Source organism: Saccopteryx bilineata, chromosome 8 (assembly GCF_036850765.1).
Source record: "Saccopteryx bilineata isolate mSacBil1 chromosome 8, mSacBil1_pri_phased_curated, whole genome shotgun sequence".
Classification (NCBI taxonomy): Eukaryota; Metazoa; Chordata; class Mammalia; order Chiroptera; family Emballonuridae; genus Saccopteryx; species Saccopteryx bilineata.
The window spans coordinates 73800595-73822422 of NC_089497.1; the positions used below are offsets into that span (position 1 = coordinate 73800595).

A 21828-nucleotide genomic window follows, 5' to 3' on the forward strand; every position below is an offset into this window, starting at 1 on the left:
CCTGACTTCAAACTATATTATAGGGCCACGACAATCAAAACAGCATGGTATTGGCAGAAAAATAGACACTCAGACCCATGCAACAGAATAGAAAGTCCAGAAATAAAACCACATAGATATAGTCAAATAATTTTTGATAAAGGGGCCAAGAACACACAATGGAGAAAAGAAAGCCTCTTCAATAAATGGTGCTGGAAAAACTGGAAAGCCACATGCAAAAGAATGAAACTGGACTACAGTCTCTCCCCCTGTACAAAAATTAACTCAAAATGGATCAAAGATCTAAACATAAGACCTGAAACAATTAAGTACATAGAAGAAGATATAGGTACTCAACTCATGGACTTGGGTTTTAAAGAGCATTTTATGAATTTGACTCCAAAGGCAAGAGAAGTGAAGGCAAAAATTAATGAACGGGACTACATCAGACTAAGAAGTTTTTGCTCAGCAAGAGAAACTGATAACAAAATAAACAGAAAGCCAACTAAATGGGAAATGATATTTTCAAACAACAGCTCAGATAAGGGCCTAATATCCAAAATATACAAAGAACTCATAAAACTCAACAACAAACAAACAAACAATCCAATAAAAAAATGGGAAGAGGATATGAACAGACACTTCTCCCAGGAAGAAATACAAATGGCCAACAGATATATGAAAAGATGCTCAGCTTCTTTAGCTATTAGAGAAATGCAAATCAAAACGGCAATGAGATACCACCTCACACCTGTTCGATTAGCTATTATTAGCAAGACAGGTAATAGCAAATGTTGGAGAGGCTGTGGAGAAAAAGGAACCCTCATACACTGTTGGTGGGAATGTAAAGTAGTACAACCATTATGGAAGAAAGTATGGTGGTTCCTCAAAAAACTGAAAATAGAACTACCTTATGACCCAGCAATCCCTCTACTGGGTATATACCCCCAAAACTCAGAAACATTGATACGTAAAGACACATGCAGCCCCATGTTTATTGCAGCATTGTTCACAGTGGCCAAGACATGGAAACAACCAAAAAGCCCGTCAATAGATGACTGGATAAAGAAGATGTGGCACATATACACTATGGAATACTACTCAGCCATAAGAAATCATGACATTGGAACATTTACAGCAAAATGGTGGGATCTTGATAACATGATACGAAGCGAAATAAGTAAATCAGAAAAAAACAGGAACTGCATTATTCCATACGTAGGTGGGACATAAAAGTGAAACTGAGGGACATTGATAAGGGTGTGGTGGTTACGCGGGGTAGGGGGGAATGGGAGAGGGAAAGGGGAGGGGGAGTGGCACAGAGAGTACAAGATAGAGGGTGACGGAGGACAATCTGACTTTGGGTGATGGGTATGCAACATGATTGAACGACAAGATACCCTGGACTTGTTATCTTTGAATATATGTATCCTGATTTATTGATGTCACCCCATTAAAAAAATAAAATTATTTAAAAACAAAAACAAAAACAAAACAAAAACAAACAAACAAAAAAAGAAGGTGTACAAAATGCTGCAAGTTGCTTGAACAAAAAAAAAAAAAAAAAAGAAAAAATACCAAAAATATATATATAATATATGGTTTATTAAAGAGATTTTATTCTATTCATAATTTGTAATGAGTTTTTGGGTTTTATTATGACTGGATGCTGAATTTTATCAAAAGTCTTTCTGCGTTGAGGTAGAAGGTCATATGTTATTTTTCTTTTAATCTATTAAGATGGTAAATCACATTAATTTGTTTCTTAAGTTGAAACAATCTTGCATTTTTGAATAGAACTTAGACATAAATTATCCTTTTAATATAGTGATAGATTTAGTATGCTAACATTTAGTTTAGGAATTTTGCATCTATTATATGCTATAGAATCTAAGATGCCATTATTTTATATATCACTACAAAAGAACAAAAGTGCTGCCCAATTAAATTGTAAAACATGATTTTTTAACTTAGATGTTTAAAAATACTTATTGAAATACTTTTCTTTGGTTTTTTTAATATTGATTATATTATAGATCATTCTTGTAGATACTTAGAAAAATGTATAGGCTAGATAAAGTGTTAAGGTAATCCTAAATTGTCTTCACAGCAGCTGTCATGTCTATATTATATTAAATCTAAAAGTTCATGTTGCCAGTGACAGCTAATTTTGTCAATTTGAAGACTATCAATTGCGTGGGTGAAGATCTATCTCTTCAGAGTACGTTTACTTTGGCTTCTATCATTGTGGGGTCTAAATTCTCTTCTGTCTCATTGTGCATTTCTTTTTCTAACTTGAACCTGACTCTAGTAATTGTGGGGAGAAGTGGCATGGGTAATAAACAGATGCAGTGCAGCATTCTAGGTATGGGAGCTCTTCATGCCTCAGAAAGCTGGCATCAACACTGGCTTCTAAAAAATAAAACAAATTAAAACAAAACAAAACAAACACTGCATCTTAACCTGGTATCTGACATAAGGGCTCCACACTCATTGCTTTTGTTTGAGACTGGAGCTCTCTGTTGCTCTACAATAGATAAACAGGTGCAGGGTAGTAGGCTTTAGACCTACTTGGCTGCAATTTCTGTGGATTCCCAAATGATCACCAGGTTTTCTTCAGATTTCCTCCAGCTTGTCATGTCTGCTCCCTCTGTCCTGAAGCACCTCTGTGTTTTTTCCTTCAGTAACTTTCTCTGCTTCCAATATTTTGGAGACTTTATTGGCTTTCTAGACCAACATAACCACCCTTTATTGTCATTATAGACTGTTGTGGAGTTAGTAATATTATTTTTCCATTTCTAGCAATCTGAGGTGAGATGTGAGGGTATTTCTAATATCATCAATCATTCTTTCAACAGTGGTTATGTCTGAATAATTTAAAATTTATATTTGGTGTATTTTTAAACTTTTCTATAATATATATATATATATATATATATATAAATTACTTTGCTTAATTACTTTTGAATTACAAAAGCAATTCAAGTGTGGTTGTAGAAAATCAAAAAAGAAATTCTCTCCTCACCCTCACCTCCAATCCTACTCCTCAGAGTAAACCATGATTTAGATCAGAATTTCACAATCTTGGCACTATTGGCACATAGACCAGATAATTTTTTGTTGTAGGGGCATGACCTGTCCATTGTGGGATATTTAGCATCATTCTTGGCCTCTTCCAGGAATGTTAATGGCAATCCCAAGTTGTGGCAACCAAAATTATCTTCAAACATTGTTAAATGTCCCAAGAGAAACAAATCACTGGTAGTTAGAACTACTCATCTAGGTTTATTTTTATAAATTTACAAGCACATGCACATGTACACACATTAAAAGAGAAGTAACATTGTACAGAAATAGTAAACAAAACCTGTTGCCCCATGAGCCTCTCAGTCAATATGCTAAGGTATGCTCTTTGAACACTAGCCTGATACTAAAAGTGTTTTATGAAAAAACAGTGTTCAGTGGTCAAATAATCTGGGTGACACTGAGTTAACAAAATTAAACTGTTTTCTCTTCTACATGACTATGCTGAACCTTTAAGTTGCTACTGTGCATTGTGAATAAAATTGTGCAATCTCTCAAGTTTATATGGCTGCAGAATCTTTATTTCATGGAGCATTTTATGGTACTAATGTTCCATGAAAACCCAATGAGACTCTGACCAGGCTGTGGTGCAGTGGATAGAGCATCAGACTTAGAGGCAGAGAACCCAGGTTTGAAACCCCGAGGTCGCTAGCTTGAGCGCAGGCTCATCTGGTTTAAGCAAGACTCACCAGCTTGAGCCTAAGGTTGCTGGCTTGAGCACGGGATCACTCTGTCTACTGTAGCCCCCCAGTCAAGGCACATATGAGGAAGCAATCAATGAACAACTAAGATGCCGCAACAAAGAATTGATGCTTCTCATCTCTCTCCCTTCTTGTCTGTCTCTCTCTACCTGTCCCTCTCTTTGTCTATCTCTGTCCCTGTCACAAAACAAACAAACAAAAAAACCCAATGAGAAACTGCATAGTGATCCTCTGAAAATAAGAAAGTCCACGGTAGGTTTTAAACAAATATAAAGCTGAAACAATTGAAACAATAAAACAATTATTTTATGTTTCCAGTATTCTCTCACATTTCTACTCTATCTTAACTCACTCTATGGAAGATCAAATCATGAGATAAGTTCAGGAGATGAATCAGACAGCAGATAGGCAGGCCCACTTGGCACGCAGAAGGTATGTTCCTCTTATACCAGTGGGCCGGTTATTTGTAGAATACTACTAGTTGGTGCCGGAGAACAAATGGATACCAACTCCATTTCAGAAGAGGCATATCTTACGTATGGCTATCACAGTTCTTCAATTTTCCCTCTGCTCAAGGTTCCAAGTGCTATATTATGATCTTGTGTTGCTTACTGGAGTAGGTGGATAAAATTATATTTTTCAATGAAATTACAACAGCACAGTTTTTTCTCTCTCATTGACTTTCTAATTGCTTACTGGGGTCTTCAGATTCCAAAATAAAAAGGCTTATTAGAGAAATACAAATAAATGAAGATCCTTTATCATGTTCCCTCAGAGTGATTGTCACCACTCTTGTGTGGTGAATCTGAGGCATTTCCTTTCTCATAGTTGTTGTTAAACAAAACTTAGATTGGATTGTAGAGTGTGGACTCAGGGTGCATTACAAAGACCCCATTGACTCAAATGAAGGCAGCCTGGAATCAGGTGGGTGTCCTGCAATATAAAAGACAGAAGGGTGATAAATGAGCGACATCCATGACCTCGTCCTTTCATCTCCTCATGAATGAAATAACAAGGTGAAAATAGAATAAAAAAAGAAACAAAAGCTGAAGGTAGACGTTGTGGAGGGTGATATTCATGGTAGCACTGCACCACTTCCAAGTTAATTATTCAATATTCAGAAATCTGAGAGAAAAATTGAAAAAAATCCCATTGACTCATCAGTGGGACCAAGACAAAAAAACTGAAAGCTGTTCCATATTTATTTAAATAGTCTTAATTTCTATTTTTTGAGGAAAAGCAATATTATAAGAGGCAGGTGTCATACTATTCTTATCCATGTTGTCACCAGAAGACACTAGTAAATGTTTATAAAAAGTTAAAGTTCTAAAATTTACAAACAGTCAAAACTGTAAGCATGAATCCTAATTAAGTTCATTAGTCACTCTGTATCTTTTATTTTTTCATTTATAAACCAAAATCTTTACCACCACCCCTAAATAAAGATTGCATAAACTGGAATATTTACTAGATTTCCCCATGTATAAGTTGCACCCATGTATAAGATGCACCTTAATTTTGGGGCCAAAAATTTGAAAAAAATGTATTACATAAAGTTATTGAACTCAAGTTTTATTCATCATAAAATTCATACAACTCCTCAAGTGGGAAATGCAAGTAAAATGTCTACAACCACTGTATAAGACACACCCAGGTTTTACATCCCAAATTTTTTGAAAAAGGGTGCATCTTATACATGGGGAAATACAATATAGCTACTCTTAAATGAAAGTCTCAGTTTTTTAATTTAAAACTACATTTTAAATTCAGATGGCTTTTTGATATAATCAGTTATAGTAGGTTATAACTGTAACATAAATCTTAATTTAAAAAAAAGAGAAATAGGGACTTTGAAAGGCAGTGGTGGTACTCATATTACTCCTAGGGTGCCATGTGGTTGTGGCTTCACATGTTTTGGAGAAAAAAGGATAGAGAGGAGTGGGTTTCAGAGTGATGAGAATATAAGGAACCACAGAAATTTTTGGACAATTTGAAACATCAGAAAAAAATAGATTTCATCACTCTCAAAAGAAAAGGGAGAAGAAATAGATAGAATGGAAATTGTACAACACATAGTTCAAGAGAAAATATGCATGGGCTTTGCAACACAATGCTGTTTTATACAAGACTAGACTTAATAGAAAAATATTTCTTTTGGAGTATTAAAAGCAGTTGTTTTAATAATAATTATAAGTTTACTAATTAAAGTTACAGATTACAGTTTTGGGGTTTTTTTTTGTATTTTTCCGAAGCTGGAAACAGGGAAGAGGTTGGACAGACTCCCACATGCACCCGACCAGGATCCACCCGGCATGCCCACCAGGGGGCGATGCTCTGCCCGTCTTGGGCGTCACTCTGCCACAATCAGAGCCATTCTAGCACCTGAGGCAGAGGCCACAGAACCATCCTCAGCGCCCGGGGCCATCTTTGCTCCAATGGAGCCTCGGCTGTGGGAGGGGAAGAGAGAGACAGAGAGGAAGGAGACGGGGAGAAGCAGATGGGCGCTTCTCTTGTGTGCCCTGGCCGGGAATCAAACCTGGGAATCCTGCATGACAGGCCTATGCTCTACCACTGAGCCAACCGGCCAGGGCCCAGATTACAGTTTTATGTTTTATTTATTTTTATAAATGAAGCTAGGAAAAATGAGAATTAAAGAGACTATCCATTATTTTTGTAAAACAGAAGAAAGTAATTATGTGTTCAGGATTTGGTGTTAAAACAGATATGGAAAGGACTTGTTTTCCAAAAAGGAAGTGAATGGGGAAGAAAAAGAAACAACTAAAATTTAAAATAAAATTTGTTGAATGTAAACTTTGTCTAGTTGCTGTAGAACCACTCTTCTTAATTTCTCCTACTTCTAATTCTTCCTTTTTTTTTTATCATAATAGACATTAGAAAACTATATGCATTGCCTAGACCAGGGGTCCCCAAACTTTTTACACAGGGGGCCAGTTCACTGTCCCTCAGACCGTTGGAGGGCCGGACTATAAAAAAACTATGAACAAATTCCTATGCACACTGCACATATCTTATTTTAAAGTAGAAAAACAAAATGGGAACAAATACAATATTTAAAATAAAGAACAAGTAAATTTAAATAAACAAACTGACCAGTATTTCAATGGGAACTATGCTCCTCTCACTGACCACCAATGAAAGAGGTGCCCCTTCCGAAAGTGCGGCGGGGCCAGATAAATGGCCTCAGGGGTCCGCATGCGGCCCGCGGGCCGTAGTTTGGGGACCTCTGGCCTAGACTGAGAAAAGTTTCTCTACTTTTATTTTCTGATAAAATAAAGCTGATATAAAAAAACATTAAAAGTCTCTTTTGAGTTATCATCATCTTTAGAGTTACGTTTGATAATAATCCCAGGGTAACTTCAGCTGCTGTGCACTGATCTTTTTCAATCTGAAACCTTGAAACAAAAACCAGATAATGACTGACACTATTTATCAGCATAGACTGACTCTGTCTTAGCCAGGGCTTAAACTTGATGCAGTCACAAGAAATCCAGTTGTGCTAACCCTAGCAAAACATCTGCCTTTTTACTGATGATTTGTCAGGCCACAAAAAGAGGTTACTGACACAAAAACTCAGAATTTCTCTGGAAAAATCTCCACAGTGATCTCTTTTCCTGGGAATTTCCTCCCAGTTCTGGTCACCAGGCACCTCTTCTTTTCTGACCCATTCCCTGCCCTCATTTGCCCCCTCCCCAAGAAACTCTTAATTCTGCTTCTTCTTCCCCCATTTTATTTTTCAGAGAACTTCTTCCCATTAAAAATGCCATCTTCCCATGAAAAGTGGAAGCCATCAAAGGCTTGCGTTAGACAGAAGTGGATTATCAAAGCAGCATCTCATTAGAGTTGGTCCTTGTTTCTTTTTCTAATGTAATTTTCATTCCAGCTACTGAAAAGTAGTGTTTAATAAGTAGTGTTAAATACATGCTCACACAAATAAACAAAAAGAAGAAAGTTATTGTTCTTTTCCTGTGGAGTAGTGGATGAGAAGGTATAATTATGAAAGTTACTTATTATGGAGAGCATATAGCCTCATTACTCATGGAATATTTTCAAAGACTTAATTTTACCTCTAAGACATTGCAGAGAACTGAGGCTCCTTAACTGCTAAAGTGCAGAAGGGAAGTGTTCCTTCTTTTCAATCATGCTACACTGTTAGGTTCTTAATGATACTGATATCAGAGTAGAGCTCAGTTTTATGCTGTATTGTGTATTGCTGCTCAACAAATTACCACAAATAATAAAACCTCATTTATTATCTCAGTTTCTGTGGTTCAGAAGTTTGAGCATGGCCTAGCTAGGTAGTATGCTCTGAGTTTTATAGGACTACAATTAATGTGTTGGGTGGGCAGTGTTCCTTTCGAAACTCAGGGTTCTCTTAAGGCTAATTTATTAACAGAATTTGGTTTCTTATGGTTGTAAGCTTGAAGTCATCATTTTCTGCTCATAATGAGCCTGGGGATGTCTCACCTCCTCAAAGCTGCCAAAAAGTTCTTACAGCGGACCACAGTCTTGTGCTGGTAAAAGATATAAGTCTCCTGAGTGAGAAATTACAGTTCACTACTCACAGTAATCACAATAGCCAGACTGTCAACATTTACACAGAAATGTTTCCTGTGCTCTACTTCCCACAGGGCAATGTGAAGAGGGCTAGACAGATTGATGCCATGCAGTGGGTTGCATTACAGTAAAGGAGCCCTAAATTTAGGGAATCTAGATCTTTTATAATAAACAATAAGTACACCTGCCCTTTGCTCTGAAGAAAGATATTACCTCTATCTTCCAAGATGGTTTGTTAGATAACATTCCTGAAAAAATAGTTCAAAACAAAGGCAGTCAGTGCCCTATTCAAAAGTCATGGAGAGCCTGGCCAGGTATTGGCACAGTGGATAAAGCATCAGACTGGAACTCAGAGGACCCAGGTTCTAAGCCCTGAAGTTGCCAGCTTAAGTGCGGGCTCACCAGCTCGAGCGCAGGGTCACTGGCTTGAGTGTGGGATCATAGACATGACCTCTTGATCACTGGCTTGAACCCAAGATCACTGGCTTGAGCAAGGGGTCACTCGCTCTGCTGTAGCCCCCAGTCAAGGCACATATGAGAAAGCAATCAATGAAAAACTAAGATGCCGCAACAAAGAATTGATGCTTCTCATCTTTCTCCCTTTCTGTCTGTCTGTCTGTCCCTATTTGTCCCTCTCTCTGTCTCTGTTGGGGGAAAAAAAGTCATGGAGAACTATATCTCAACATCAACTACTGTATAGTTTTAAAAATCAAGATCTTAACAATACTACTATCAAAAACCTTTCCAAATTTCACCAGTGTTCCACTAATATCCTCTTTCTGCTACAGAATCACATGTTGCATTCAGTTGTCATGAGTCCTTTGTCTCCTGTAATCGGGGACTATTCATCATTACTAATTTTTCATGTCCTAGACCAGAAATTTTCAAACAATGTGCTGCAGTAGGCACACTGGCGTGCCACAAGAATTTTTTGAGACATGTATACCTGACCATTTAGTCAGGTCAGCTGATCTTTTTTCTTTTAGATTGTCAAATAAAAACATGACAACAGCCAACACAACAATAGCCATCTGGTGTGAATGAATCAAAATTATACCTACTTTTTTGTCAGATCAGCAAAAAATTTATTTTTTGATATGCTGTAGCATTATTTAGTAATTAGTTTATGTGTGCCATGAGAAGATACAAGTTGAAAATTCCTAGATACTTGGAAAAAAACAGGATCGTTATTTTGTAGAAAGTTTTTCATTTTTGTTTTGTCTGATATTTCCTTACTATTAAATTCAGTTTATGCACTTTTGATAAGAATACCACAAAAGTAGCATTGGTCCATTTTAGGGGATCATATCAGGAGACACTGATATCATTTTGTCCCACTGGCTAGTAAGGCTAACTCTGATCTCTTGGTCAAGGTGATGTCTGCCAGGTGTTCTCTACTGCAAATGTAAGATTCTTTGGGGAGGGGGGATATTTGAGACTACATAAATCAGCTTTTTTTTTTTTTTAAATCAGCTATTTTTATTTTAATTTTGCCCATGAATTTTAGCATTCATTAATGATTCTTGCCTAAAACAATTATTACTGCGGTATTTGCCAAATGGTAATTTTCGACTTCTATTTTCCTTTAGCCCTTTAAGTAGAATGCTACTATAAGAAACAGATTTTCCTTCTTCCCATTTATTAATTAAATTATTGACATCAGCATGGACTCACGGATAATCATTTTATTTGGAGTGTTTTAATTTATTATTGTCACTACTTTATTACTCAATTGTTCACAGCTTTAGCTTTTGGGCATTCTGTCAAGTTGGCATTTCTGTCTTTTTGACATGTCCTCATCAGTTTTTGGGTTCTTCCTTACTTGTTGACAATGCCCATTGGTGCTGGGGTGTCATTGCCTCTGGAACTTTACAGCAAGTAAGCCTAGTACAAGGGGTCCTCGGGTTACAATAGCCTCAAAATATGACGTTTCAAGTTTACAACGCTCACTCCCATAAAAACTTGAAAAAAATTGAGATGTGAGTGTTTGGCTTAGCTGTTAGCGTTGTATTTACTAACTGTTGGCAAACTCTACTGCTCACAAAAATTAGGGAATATTTCAAAATGAATATGAAGCCATAAACTATTCCCTAATTTTTGTGAGCATAGTAGTTTGGTTGCGCACAGCAGAAGAACACGCAGTACAGTGGACAGTACAGTATATTTATGTCCTTTTCCTTTTTCTGTGGCTTAGTTGTGTTTTTATGTTCTAGATTATACTTTTTTTAGATTTCATTTATTTATTTTTAGAGAGGAAGGATAGAGAGAGAGAGAGAGAAAGAGGTAGAGAAAAAGGGGTGGGAGAGGAGCAGGAAGCATTAACTCCCATATGTGCCTTGGCCAGGCAAGCCCAGGGTTTCAAATCAGTGAGCTCAGTGGTCCAGGTCAATGCTTTATCCACTGCACCACCACAAATCAGACTAAATTATAATTTTATAACTATGTAAGGATAAATAAGTGAGAGATTAGGGTGTATTTTGGCTTACACCATAATTCAGGTTATGTCACTGTCGTAGGAATGGAACTGTGTCATAAACCCGAGGACCCCCTGTAATTATATGTACACACACACACACACACACACACACACCTGTATCTATCTACAAATAAAAAAACATGAGTTTATGTGGGAGACTGCAAGGTGGCAAAGTCCTTGCAGTTTAAGGCTTAGCCAATGGTTCTTTCCCACACCTCCATATTGACCATGAAGCTGAGTGTTTGTACTCGTCCCATCTCCCCACCTCACTTGCTTGATTAAGTTGCTAGAGGCAATTTACATGCCCTTCATCTCACCCTTTGTTTGTTCTGATGTTGGTTGATTTCACTTATGCAGGGTAGAGGGTTGTCTGCACTTGGGAGAATTCTTGGGTTGCCTTGGAGATGTGTGACTTTGTATCGGAGACTTCCTTATTTGCATATGGTTCTGCACTATATAATAAAGCAGACTGGGGGCTTTGCTCAGCTCTTGCAAGCTATTGTTGTTGCAAAGAGACTTTCTGATCCCATCCTTTTTCTCTCTGAGTTTATTTCTTCATTCTGCACCATTCTCACTTAGGACCTGAACAATTACTAGACACGCTGGTCCATGGCAAGTTTATATTCTAATTCCATTCCAACCCCACAATGGTTACTCTAGCCCTCCTCATGCCCTTTTGCATAATTCCTTCTCCTTACCCCCAGCTTCTACAGACCTGATTTCTCTCCCTGTACTGTTGTCTTTTCTAGAATGTCATATAATTGGAATCACAGAGTATGTAGCTTTATGTGTCTGGCTTCTTTCAATAAACATAATGCTTTTGAAATTTATACATATTATATGTATTCATGATTTTTCCTTTTTATTGGTAAGTAGTATTCTATTGTATGAATGTATCACAATTTGTTTATCCATTTACCAATTGATAGACATTTTTGTTGTTTCTAGTTTTTGGCTATTATGAAAAAGTTTTAATAGACATTTTCATATAGGTCTTTGTGTGGCCATAGTTTTTCATTTGTCTTAGGTAATACTTAGGAATGAGATTGCTGGATTATATAATAAGTGTGTTTAACTTTATAGGTACTGTTAAGCTATATTCCAAATGGTCTGCGTCATTTTGTATTTTTACCAATAACGTCTGAGATTTCCATTTGCTCCACATTCTTGCCATGGCTTGAAATTGTTGGTCTTCTGTATAGGAGCCATTTTATTCAATGTACATTTCCCTAGAGATTAATGATATAAATCTTCTGGCTCTGTGCTTATTTGTCCTTTGTATATCTTTTTCGGTTTAGTGCTATTCAAGTGTTTTCTAAAATTAGGTTGTCTCCCTTCTTATTTTTAAGCTATAAAGGTTCTTGCATGTTTTGGATATTTTTCTTAATTTAAAAAATTTCATTTTTAGATTAGGGATATCTATCCCTCTTGTAATATTTTGAAAATGTTTTCATTCCATTTGTCAGGTGTTTTTTGATATTGTTAATGGTGTTTCTTGTCATGAAAAAAAAAAGCTCATTAAAAAAATTTTACTCAATTTAGAAAAGTTTACTCAACCACAACCTCCAGGGGTCCTGCAAACTTCAGCTTCAACCTGGGGAGGAAGAGTGCCATAGTGCTGGTCAAGCCCAAGAATCGCTCTCTAGTGGTGCACAGACCTGGGAATCTTCTGGAGAACTATCCTCCTATTCCTCAGTCAGGCCCAAATGAGGTGCTACTGAGGATGCATTTCATTGGAATCTTTGGCTCAGAAGGCCACTACTGGCAGCCCAGTCAAATTTGGGATTCCTAGGCCATAAAACTTTAGGAACAGTCATAAAGGTAGGATCATTGGTAAGTCACCTAAAACCAGATGACTGCATTGCCACAGAGCCTGGTGCTAGCCAAGAAACTGATAAATTGTTTAAGACAGGCTGTACAACCTGTCATCACCCATCTTCTGTACCCCTCCCTTCCCCACCAATGATGGGAACTTCTACAGGTTCTCTAAGCACAATGCCAACTTCTGCTACAAGCTTCCTGACAATGTCACCTTCAAAGAAGGGGCCCTTGATTGACCCAACGTTTATGGGGATCCATGCCTGCTGGAGATCTGGATTCTTTCTTTCTTTCTTTCTTTCTTTCTTTCTTTCTTTCTTTCTTTCTTTCTTTCTTTCTTTCTTTCTTTCTTTCTTTCTTTCAAGAGAGAAAGAGAAATTGAAATTGGAATGGGGGAGCAGGAAGCATGAACTAGTAGTAGTTGCTTCACATATGTGCCTTGACCCGGCAAGTCCAGGGTTTCAAACCGGCGACCTCAGAATTCCAAGTTGACATTTTATCCACAAGGCCACCATAGGTCAGGTGGGAACAACATCTTTGTATGTGGACCTGGGCCAATTGAATTGGTCATTTTGGGGGTGGTCAAGGCAATGGGTGAGGTTCAAGGGGTGGTGACTGATCTGTCTCTTGATTGTCTTAAGCTAATAAAGTTGAGGCTGACTTTGTCCAAGGAGAGCCCTTAAGAAGTCATGAGTAAAGTGGATGGTCTTTTGGGACACAAGCCAGAAGTCACCATGGAGTACACTGGGGCGGAGATAGCCATCCAGGGGAGCATCTACGCTACTTGTTCTGGTGGGACCCTGGCACTTCTGGGACTGGGTTCTCAGATGACCAGTGCATCCCTAGTGCACCCAGAAAGTGGATATCAAGGGTATGTTTCCATACTGCAACACGGCTGATGATGATCTCAATGCTTACGTCCAAGTCTGTGAATGTAAAGTCCTTAATGACCCATAGGTTTTCTCTAGAGAAAGTTCTGGAGGTCTTTGAAACATCCAAAAAGGGACTGTGGTTGAAAGTCATGATCAAGTGTGACTCCAATAATCAGAATCCCTTTTTTTCATTGGACTCTGCCCTCATTCACACCCTTTCAGCATCTCTGGGCTAAATGGCTGGGCAAGGGTGGGCTTTAAGCAGTTTTGTTTTTTCTTTAAATAGTAAGAATAATTAAAATAATTTATTTTAAGCAGAGAGCTTTATACAGAGGAGTTGGTGTGCGTTAAAAACAAAAGTAGAAATAGTTTGGGGGAACTTGGAGCCAGAATGGCTTGTTTATGCTGAGCAAAGTTCAGCAAGTGGAGCAGGCAGGTTCTGGGAACTCCCCTTTTTCCTGGACTGCCTGAGTTGAGTAAAAGAAGAAATATGTCCCTGAGTTCCTGGTTCCATGGTGACTGTGGCCAGGTGGGGGATGGGGGCTGAGTTAATGAAGAAACAGTTTTATCACTACTTAACTGACCCAGAAGCTGATTTTCATGAAAATCTGCAGCTCAAAGTCTGGGATGAGGAACTGTCAGCAGTTTAGTTTGGAGAACAGTGTTTTTAGCCATAGGTGCTATTTGATTTGATGACAAAAAGAGAGTAAGGAACTGACCTTCCTGGGACTAGGGTAATTATAAAGCCAGTCAAACAAATAAAACCAAAATCTCACACGAGGTCAAACCAGCTTGCATTCACCAAATTTAGAAATAGGGAACTTCTGCAAACTGCTGGAAGACTGCCTTTTTTCAAGCCCTGGGAATTCTGTATAATTTACTTTGCAAGGCAAATAACTACCTTGTTAACACTCCTCATCCCCAACCTTCTTTCTGCTACTCAGGGGCAGCCATTGCAGGCTTCTTTGTCATTAGGCAACCAGGAGACATCTACCTAAGGACAGTCACCAGGAGTCTTCATGGAAGACCTTAATTCATGATTTTGATTAGGAGGGTTTGGCCAGTACACCGCAGGAATAGCATCCCCTTCTGGGCTCAAACTTACACATGATTATGATACAATTACAGGTAATTCTGGTAACTATAAACAGAAAACTTTTCCCCTTCACAGAGCCATTAGGACTGTTGGTATCTTTCTGTCTGAATGATATCTCTAAAATTGTGACATTATTTTAATTACTGTGGAAGAGTTGGGTCCAATCACATTATGTCCATTTGTGACTGTAAGATTATTAGTCAAGGGTAAGGATACAGTAGCTGTGATGTAACTTGGGCTGCAGCCTTTAACCCTCACTTAGACTGGGTGTAGAGAGAGGCTTTTAAAAAATGCTTGGAATTTCTCAAACTGCTTTGGGTAATAAATTCTGCCATAAAACAAGTACCTGAAAATAAGTAAGTAAGGAAATAATAAAAATAAACATTTTAATCAAATTTATCAGTTTTTTAAATTGTCACTGGATTTTGAGTCATAGTTAGAAGGACTTTCTGAACAATGAGATTTGAAGAAGAAATTCACTCATGCTTTTATTATGCTAAGTGAATTAAGTCAGACTGAGAAAGACAAATACCATGTGGTTTTATTTACATGGGGAATCTAAAAAACAAAATAAATGGACAAATAAAGCAGAAACAAACTCATAGATACAGAGAACATTTTGATGGTGGCCAGATTGGAGGATGAGTGAAAAAAGGGAAGAGATTAGGAAGTACAAAATAGACATGGAGATGTAAAGCATGAGGAATATAGTAAAGAATATTGTCACCTGACCTGTGGTGGCGCAGTGGATAAAGCGTCGACCTGGAAATGCTGAGGTCGCCGGTTCAAAACCCTGGGCTTGTCTGGTCAAGGCACATATGGGAGTTGATGCTTCCAGCTCCTCCTCCCTTCTCTCTCTCTGTTTCTCTCTCTCCCTCTCTCTCTCCTCTCTGAAAATGAATAAATAAAATTAAAAAAAAAAAAGAATATTGTCATAATTATGCATGGTGTCAGATGGGTACTATATTTAGTGGTATAATCACTCCATAAGAATATAAATGTCAGGAAGTGACGTCACGGAAATGGCGCCGTGAGCAGCGCGTCCGACAGATCTCCCCAAAATCTCAACAAATTTATCAACTAGAAACAGAAAAATTTATCCTCGGAGCATTCCGGAGTTCCACACACACACTGAAAGCAAAAGGACTGTTGCTGAGGAGGGAGTACACCTGTGGTGAGTCAACCCACACGTGCAGCTGCCCGCCCACACTCGGGGATGGCAGCCTGGGCACTGGCGGCCGCCCCAGCATACCCTGAGAAACCGCGCGCGCGCGCCTGAGCTGCGGTCCGGGAGGGGCGCCAAGGCTGTCTTTCCTAGTCAGGAGATTCTCTCAGTGGGCGGGGCACCTCACCCAGCCATTCAAGCTAACAATCAAGCGTTGGGGGGAGGGGCGCGCAGGCAGCCTGAAATACTTTCTGGAGCACAGCTGCGGATCCAATCACTGAAATTAGCTTAACCCAAGAAATCTATGCACCCACGGGGCTCTAATTGATAAGATCTCTCCCAGTTAAGCGATCCAAGACAAGAGGCGTGATATTTTTCAGTGCCTTTCGCTAAAGGTGCGGGGGCAACTTCTGATTGACAGAGCCTTCATATTCAGGGATATACCTAACAAGAGGGACTTGGCAGATATTAAGATCCATAAAGCAAACAGCGACCAGTGCTTCTTCTTCTCAGCCAAAACAGGCTACCAAGTGTGGAAAGCCTGGGTTGAGTGGTCCAACTGAATGATAGGCGCTGAACAGTCACCTTGACAACAATTGACTCCCAGCCCCACCTGATTATGCTGGAGGCTCTGACTGCCAGAGCCTTACCCAGAGCCTTGCGCTGAGTGAGGATAGAGTGGGGATTTCCCAGCTCTTTGAGCCTCTTACTTCCCAGGCAGAAGCAGTGGCAGCCTTATAGCTGGATCACCAGGCTGCTAATTCAGGAAGGGGAGACTAGGAAAGAGACTCCAGGAAAGCAAACTCTCTCATTGTTGGACTCTGCAAACGCCAACAAGCCTTGACTACCAGCGAGACTAAAGCCAATTATATGACATTGCCATAGAATCCCAACAACTGCAAATTCCTACCTAAGAGTGACACAGGGGCAGAAACTGGGGTACAGAGTCACCGACCAGGAAGAGGGAGAGAAAAGAAAAAAGGAAAAAGTTAACCTCTCAAAATCAAGAAAAATCCACAGACTTTATAACTTGTTCCACTAATTCTTTGTTGTTGTTGTTTCTTTCTTCTATCTTATTGCCTTTATTATTATTTCTATTTCTTCCACCTCAGTCCTTTTACTCTCTGCCCACCTTATGCTACCCTTTTCTTGAACTACACTACCCATGAGTGTTACATTTTATTTCTTTTCTTCATCCTAACTCTCCTTTAGGGTTATACTCCAAAACCCTTAACTCTCACTCTCTCCCCTTTTGTTTTTTTTTTTCCTTTCCTTTTTTTCTTCCTTTGTTTCTCTCTTACTCTTATTTTTTCCTTTCTATTCATTTCTTCTTTTCTCCTTTTACTTTTCCTCCCATTTAAGCCTCAATCACGAACAAATTATTTAATTTGGGACTCAAGTTTTTGTGGGTTATTTTTTGTTGTTGTTGTTGTTCTTTTTTTTCTTCTTCTGCTTTTGTTCTTGGTTTTCCTTTATTTGTTTGTTTTTGTGGCATTTTGGGCACTTTTTACATTGCTTTTTAACTCAGTAGCATTCCTCCCAAAACAAAGTCTCCATTGTATTTAGTCTTCGCTCCACTTAATACAACAGATTTTTACTTTTTATTTTTATTTTTATTTTTTCTTCTTTAATTATTGTTTTTTCTCTCCTTTTTTCTGTTTCCCTCTCATCCCTCTCATTATATCTCTTAGTCGACCATCACTTAAAAGCAAATCATTTTATGCTTGTCTAAGATTTTCTCCCTTTTTTTTGTTTTTTGTTTTTTGTATTTAGTAGGTCCCTATTCCCTTTTTTGCCCCTTGAACTCTTCACCCCAAATCAGGCCCTCCATTATAGGCAGTTTTTGTTCCATTTAGCATAATATAATTCACAGGTCATCATGATATTTCCCTAAGAAGGTGAGAGGAGGGGAAGAGAAGAAAGAAAAAAGGGGGAAATAATAAATTATTACTTTTTTTGTGTGGAGTGTTTTCCTTTTTTCTTTTCTTTTCCTTTTTATTTTTTATTAATTCTAATTAACACTATCATCAAGACCACCTTCAGATGCCAATAAGAAAAAGGAAATCGAACATTATGGATACAAAAGACAGAGAAGTAACACAAATAGATGTGGAAAAATCTATGGAGAAAAGATTTAACATATTGGAAGACTTGGAGCTAAATGACAGAGAATTTAAAATAGAAATCTTAAAAATACTCAGAGATATACAAGAAAACACAGAAAGGCAATTTAGGGAAATCAGAAAACAACTCAACGATCACAAAGAATATATTACCAAGGAAATTGAAACTATAAAAACAAATCAAACAGAAATGAAAAACTCAATTAAAGAGCTGAAAAACGAGGTAATAAGCTTAGCTAAAGAACAGCCCAGATAGAAGACAGGATCAGTGAAATAGAAGACAAGCAACTTGAGGCACAACAGAGAGAAGAAGAAAGACTCAAAAATAATAAAAAATGAGAAAGCTCTACATGAATTGTCTGACTCCATCAGAAAGAATAACATAAGAATAATAGGTATATCAGAGGGAGAAGAGAAAGAAAATGGAATGGAGAATATACTCAAACAAATAATAGATGAGAACTTCCCAAGCCTGTGGAAAGAACTAAAGCCTCAAATTCAAGAAGCAAACAGAACACCGAGTGTTCTTAACCACAACAAACCCACTCAAAGGCACATCATAATGAAGATGACACAAACCAATGACAAAGAAAAAATTCTCAAGGCAGCCAGGGAAAAGAAGAATACAACATATAAAGGAAGGCCTATTAGATTATCATCAGATTTCTCAGCAGAAACTCTACAAGCTAGAAGAGAGTGGACCCTAATATTTAAAGCCCTGAAAGAGAGGAACTTTCAGCCAAGAATACTATTCCCATCAAAGCTATCCTTCAAGTACGAAGGAGATATAAAAATATTCACAAATACAGAAAAGATGAAAGAATTTATCAACAGAAAGCCCCCACTCCAGGAAATACTAAAGGGGGTTTTCCAACCAGATTCAAAGAACAAAAGAAAACATAACCACAAGTAACAGCTCCACCAAGAAAACAATAAAACCAAACTTAAACTGTGACAACAAAAGAAAAAAAAAGGGGGGAGAAAGGATGAAGATTAACAGTAGCAAAGGACGATGAAGCGCAGAAATACTCACAAGAAAGGGTACTACAATGAATATGGAAGGTACCCTTTTCATTACTTAATGATAACCACCCTTGAAAAAACCACCACAAAAACACTTGACTTAAAAAAGGTAGCAACAGAGGAAAGAAGTATGGAATACACACAAACAAAAACAAACAATAGAAAAACAAAAGAGAAGAATCAAACAAGATACAAAACTAACAGAAAGCAATTTATAAAATGGCAATAGGGAACCCACAAGTGTCAATAATTACACTAAATGTAAATGGATTAAACTTACCAATAAAAAGACACAGAGTAGCAGAATGGATTAAAAAAGAAAATCCAACTATATGCTGCCTACAAGAAACTCACCTAAGCAACAAGGAAAAAAAAAATTCAAAGTGAAAGGCTGAAAAACAATACTCCAAGCAAACAACACCCAAAAAAAGCAGGTGTAGCAATACTCATATCTAATAATGCTGACTACAAGACAGAAAAAGTACTCAGAGACAAAAATGGTCATTTCATAATGGCTAAGGGGACACTGAATCAAGAAGACATAACAATCCTTAATATATATGCACCAAACTAAGGAGCACCAAAATATATAAGACAGCTACTTATTGACCTTAAAACAAAAACTGACAAATATACAATCATACTTGGAGACCCCAATACACCGCTGACGGCTCTAGATCGATCATCCAAACAGAGAATCAATAAAGATATAGTGGCCTTAAATGAAATACTAGAACAACTGGATATGATACACATCTACAGGACATTTCATCCCAAAGCGACAGAGTATACATTATTCTCTAGTGTACAAGGAACATTCTCAAGAATTGACCATATGTTGGGCCACAAAGACAATATCAGCAAATTTAAAAAAATTGAAATTGTGCCAAGCATATTCTCTGATCATAAAGCCTTGAAACTAGAATTCAACTGCAAAAAAGAGGGGGGAAAACCCACAAAATTGTGGAAACTAAACAACATACTTCTAAAAAATGAATGGGTCAAAGAAGAAATAAGCGCAGAGATCAAAAGATATATACAGACAAATGAAAATGAAAATACGACATATCAGAATCTCTGGGATGCAGCAAAAGCAGTAATAAGAGGAAAGTTCATATCACTTCAGGCCTATATGAACAAACAAGAGAGAGCCGAAGTAAACCACTTAACTTTACACCTTAAGGAACTAGAAAAAGAAGAACAAAGACAACCCAAAACCAGCTGAAGAAAGGAGATAATAAAAATCAGAGCAGAAATAAACGAAATAGAGAACAGAAAAACTATAGAAAAAATCAATAAAACAAGGAGCTGGTTCTTTGAAAAGATCAACAAAATTGACAAACCCTTGGCAAGACTCACCAAGGAAAAAAGACACAGGATTCAAATAAATAAAATCCAAAATGAAAGAGGAGAGATCACCACAGACATCATAGATATACAAAGAATTATTGTAGAATACTATGAAAAACTATATGCCTCCAAATACAATAATCTAGAAGAAATGGATAAATTCCTAGAACAATACAACCTTCCTAAACTGAGTCATGAAGAAGCAGAAAGCCTAAACAGACCAATCAGCAGGGAGGAAATAGAAAAAACTATTAAAAACCTCCCCAAAAATAAAAGTCCAGGTCCAGATGGTTATACTAGTGAATTCTATCAAACATTCAAAGAAGACTTGGTTCCTATTCTACTCAAAGTCTTCCAAAAAATTGAAGAAGAAGCAATACTTCCAAACACATTTTATGAGGCCAACATAACCCTCATACCAAAACCTGGCAAGGATGGCACAAAGAAAGAAAACTACAGACCAATATCTCTAATGAATACAGATACTAAAATACTAAACAAAATACTGGCAAATCGAATACAACAACATATTAAAAAAATAATACATCATGATCAAGTGGGATTCATCCCAGAATCTCAAGGATGGTTCAACATACGTAAAACGGTTAACGTAATACACCATATCAACAAAACAAAGAACAAAAACCACATGATCTTATCAATAGACGCAGAAAAGGCTTTTGATAAAATACCACACAATTTTATGTTTAAGACTCTCAACAAAATGGGTATAGAAGGAAAATATCTCAACATAATAAAGGCCATATATGATAAACCATCAGCCAACATCATATTAAATGGCGTAAAACTGAGGACTTTCCACCTTAAATCAGGAACACGACAGGGGTGTCCACTCTCTCCACTCTTATTTAACGTGGTGCTAGAAGTTCTGGCTGAGCAATCAGACAAGAGAAAGAAATAAAATACATCCGTATCGGAAAAGAATAAGTAAAGGTATCACTTTTTGCTGATGATATGATCCTATACATCGAAAACCGGAAGGACTCCACAAAAAGATTACTAGAAACAATAAACCAATACAGTAAGGTCGCAGGATACAAAATTAACATACAGAAGTCCATAGCCTTTCTATATGCCAACAATGAAATATTAGAGAACGAACTCAAAAAAATAATCCCCTCACGATTGCAACAACAACAAAAAAATACCTAGGAATAAACATAACAAAGAATGTCAAGGACCTATATAAAGAAAACTACAAGGCATTGCTAAAAGAAATAGAAAAAGAAATAATGAGATGGAAAAATATTCCTTGTTCTTGGATAGGAAGAATAAATATAATTAAAATGGCCATATTACCCAAAGTAATATATAAATTTAATGCAATTCCCATCAAAATTCCTATGACATTTTTTAAAGAAATGGAACAAAAAATCATCAGATTTATATGGAACTATAAAAAACCCCGAATAGCCAAAACAATCCTAAGGAAAAAGAATGAAGCTGGGGGCATTACAATACCTGACTTTAAACTATATTATAGGGCCACAATAATCAAAACTGCATGGTATTGGCAGAAAAATAGACACTCAGACCAATGGAACA

At 37.5% G+C, this 21828-nt stretch overlaps 1 pseudogene; it reads left to right on the forward strand.

Annotated features, from left to right (window-relative positions):
- Positions 1–4152: 4152 nt before the first annotated feature.
- Positions 4153–13741, forward strand: LOC136311708 (sorbitol dehydrogenase-like; annotated as a pseudogene).
- Positions 13742–21828: the final 8087 nt, after the last annotated feature.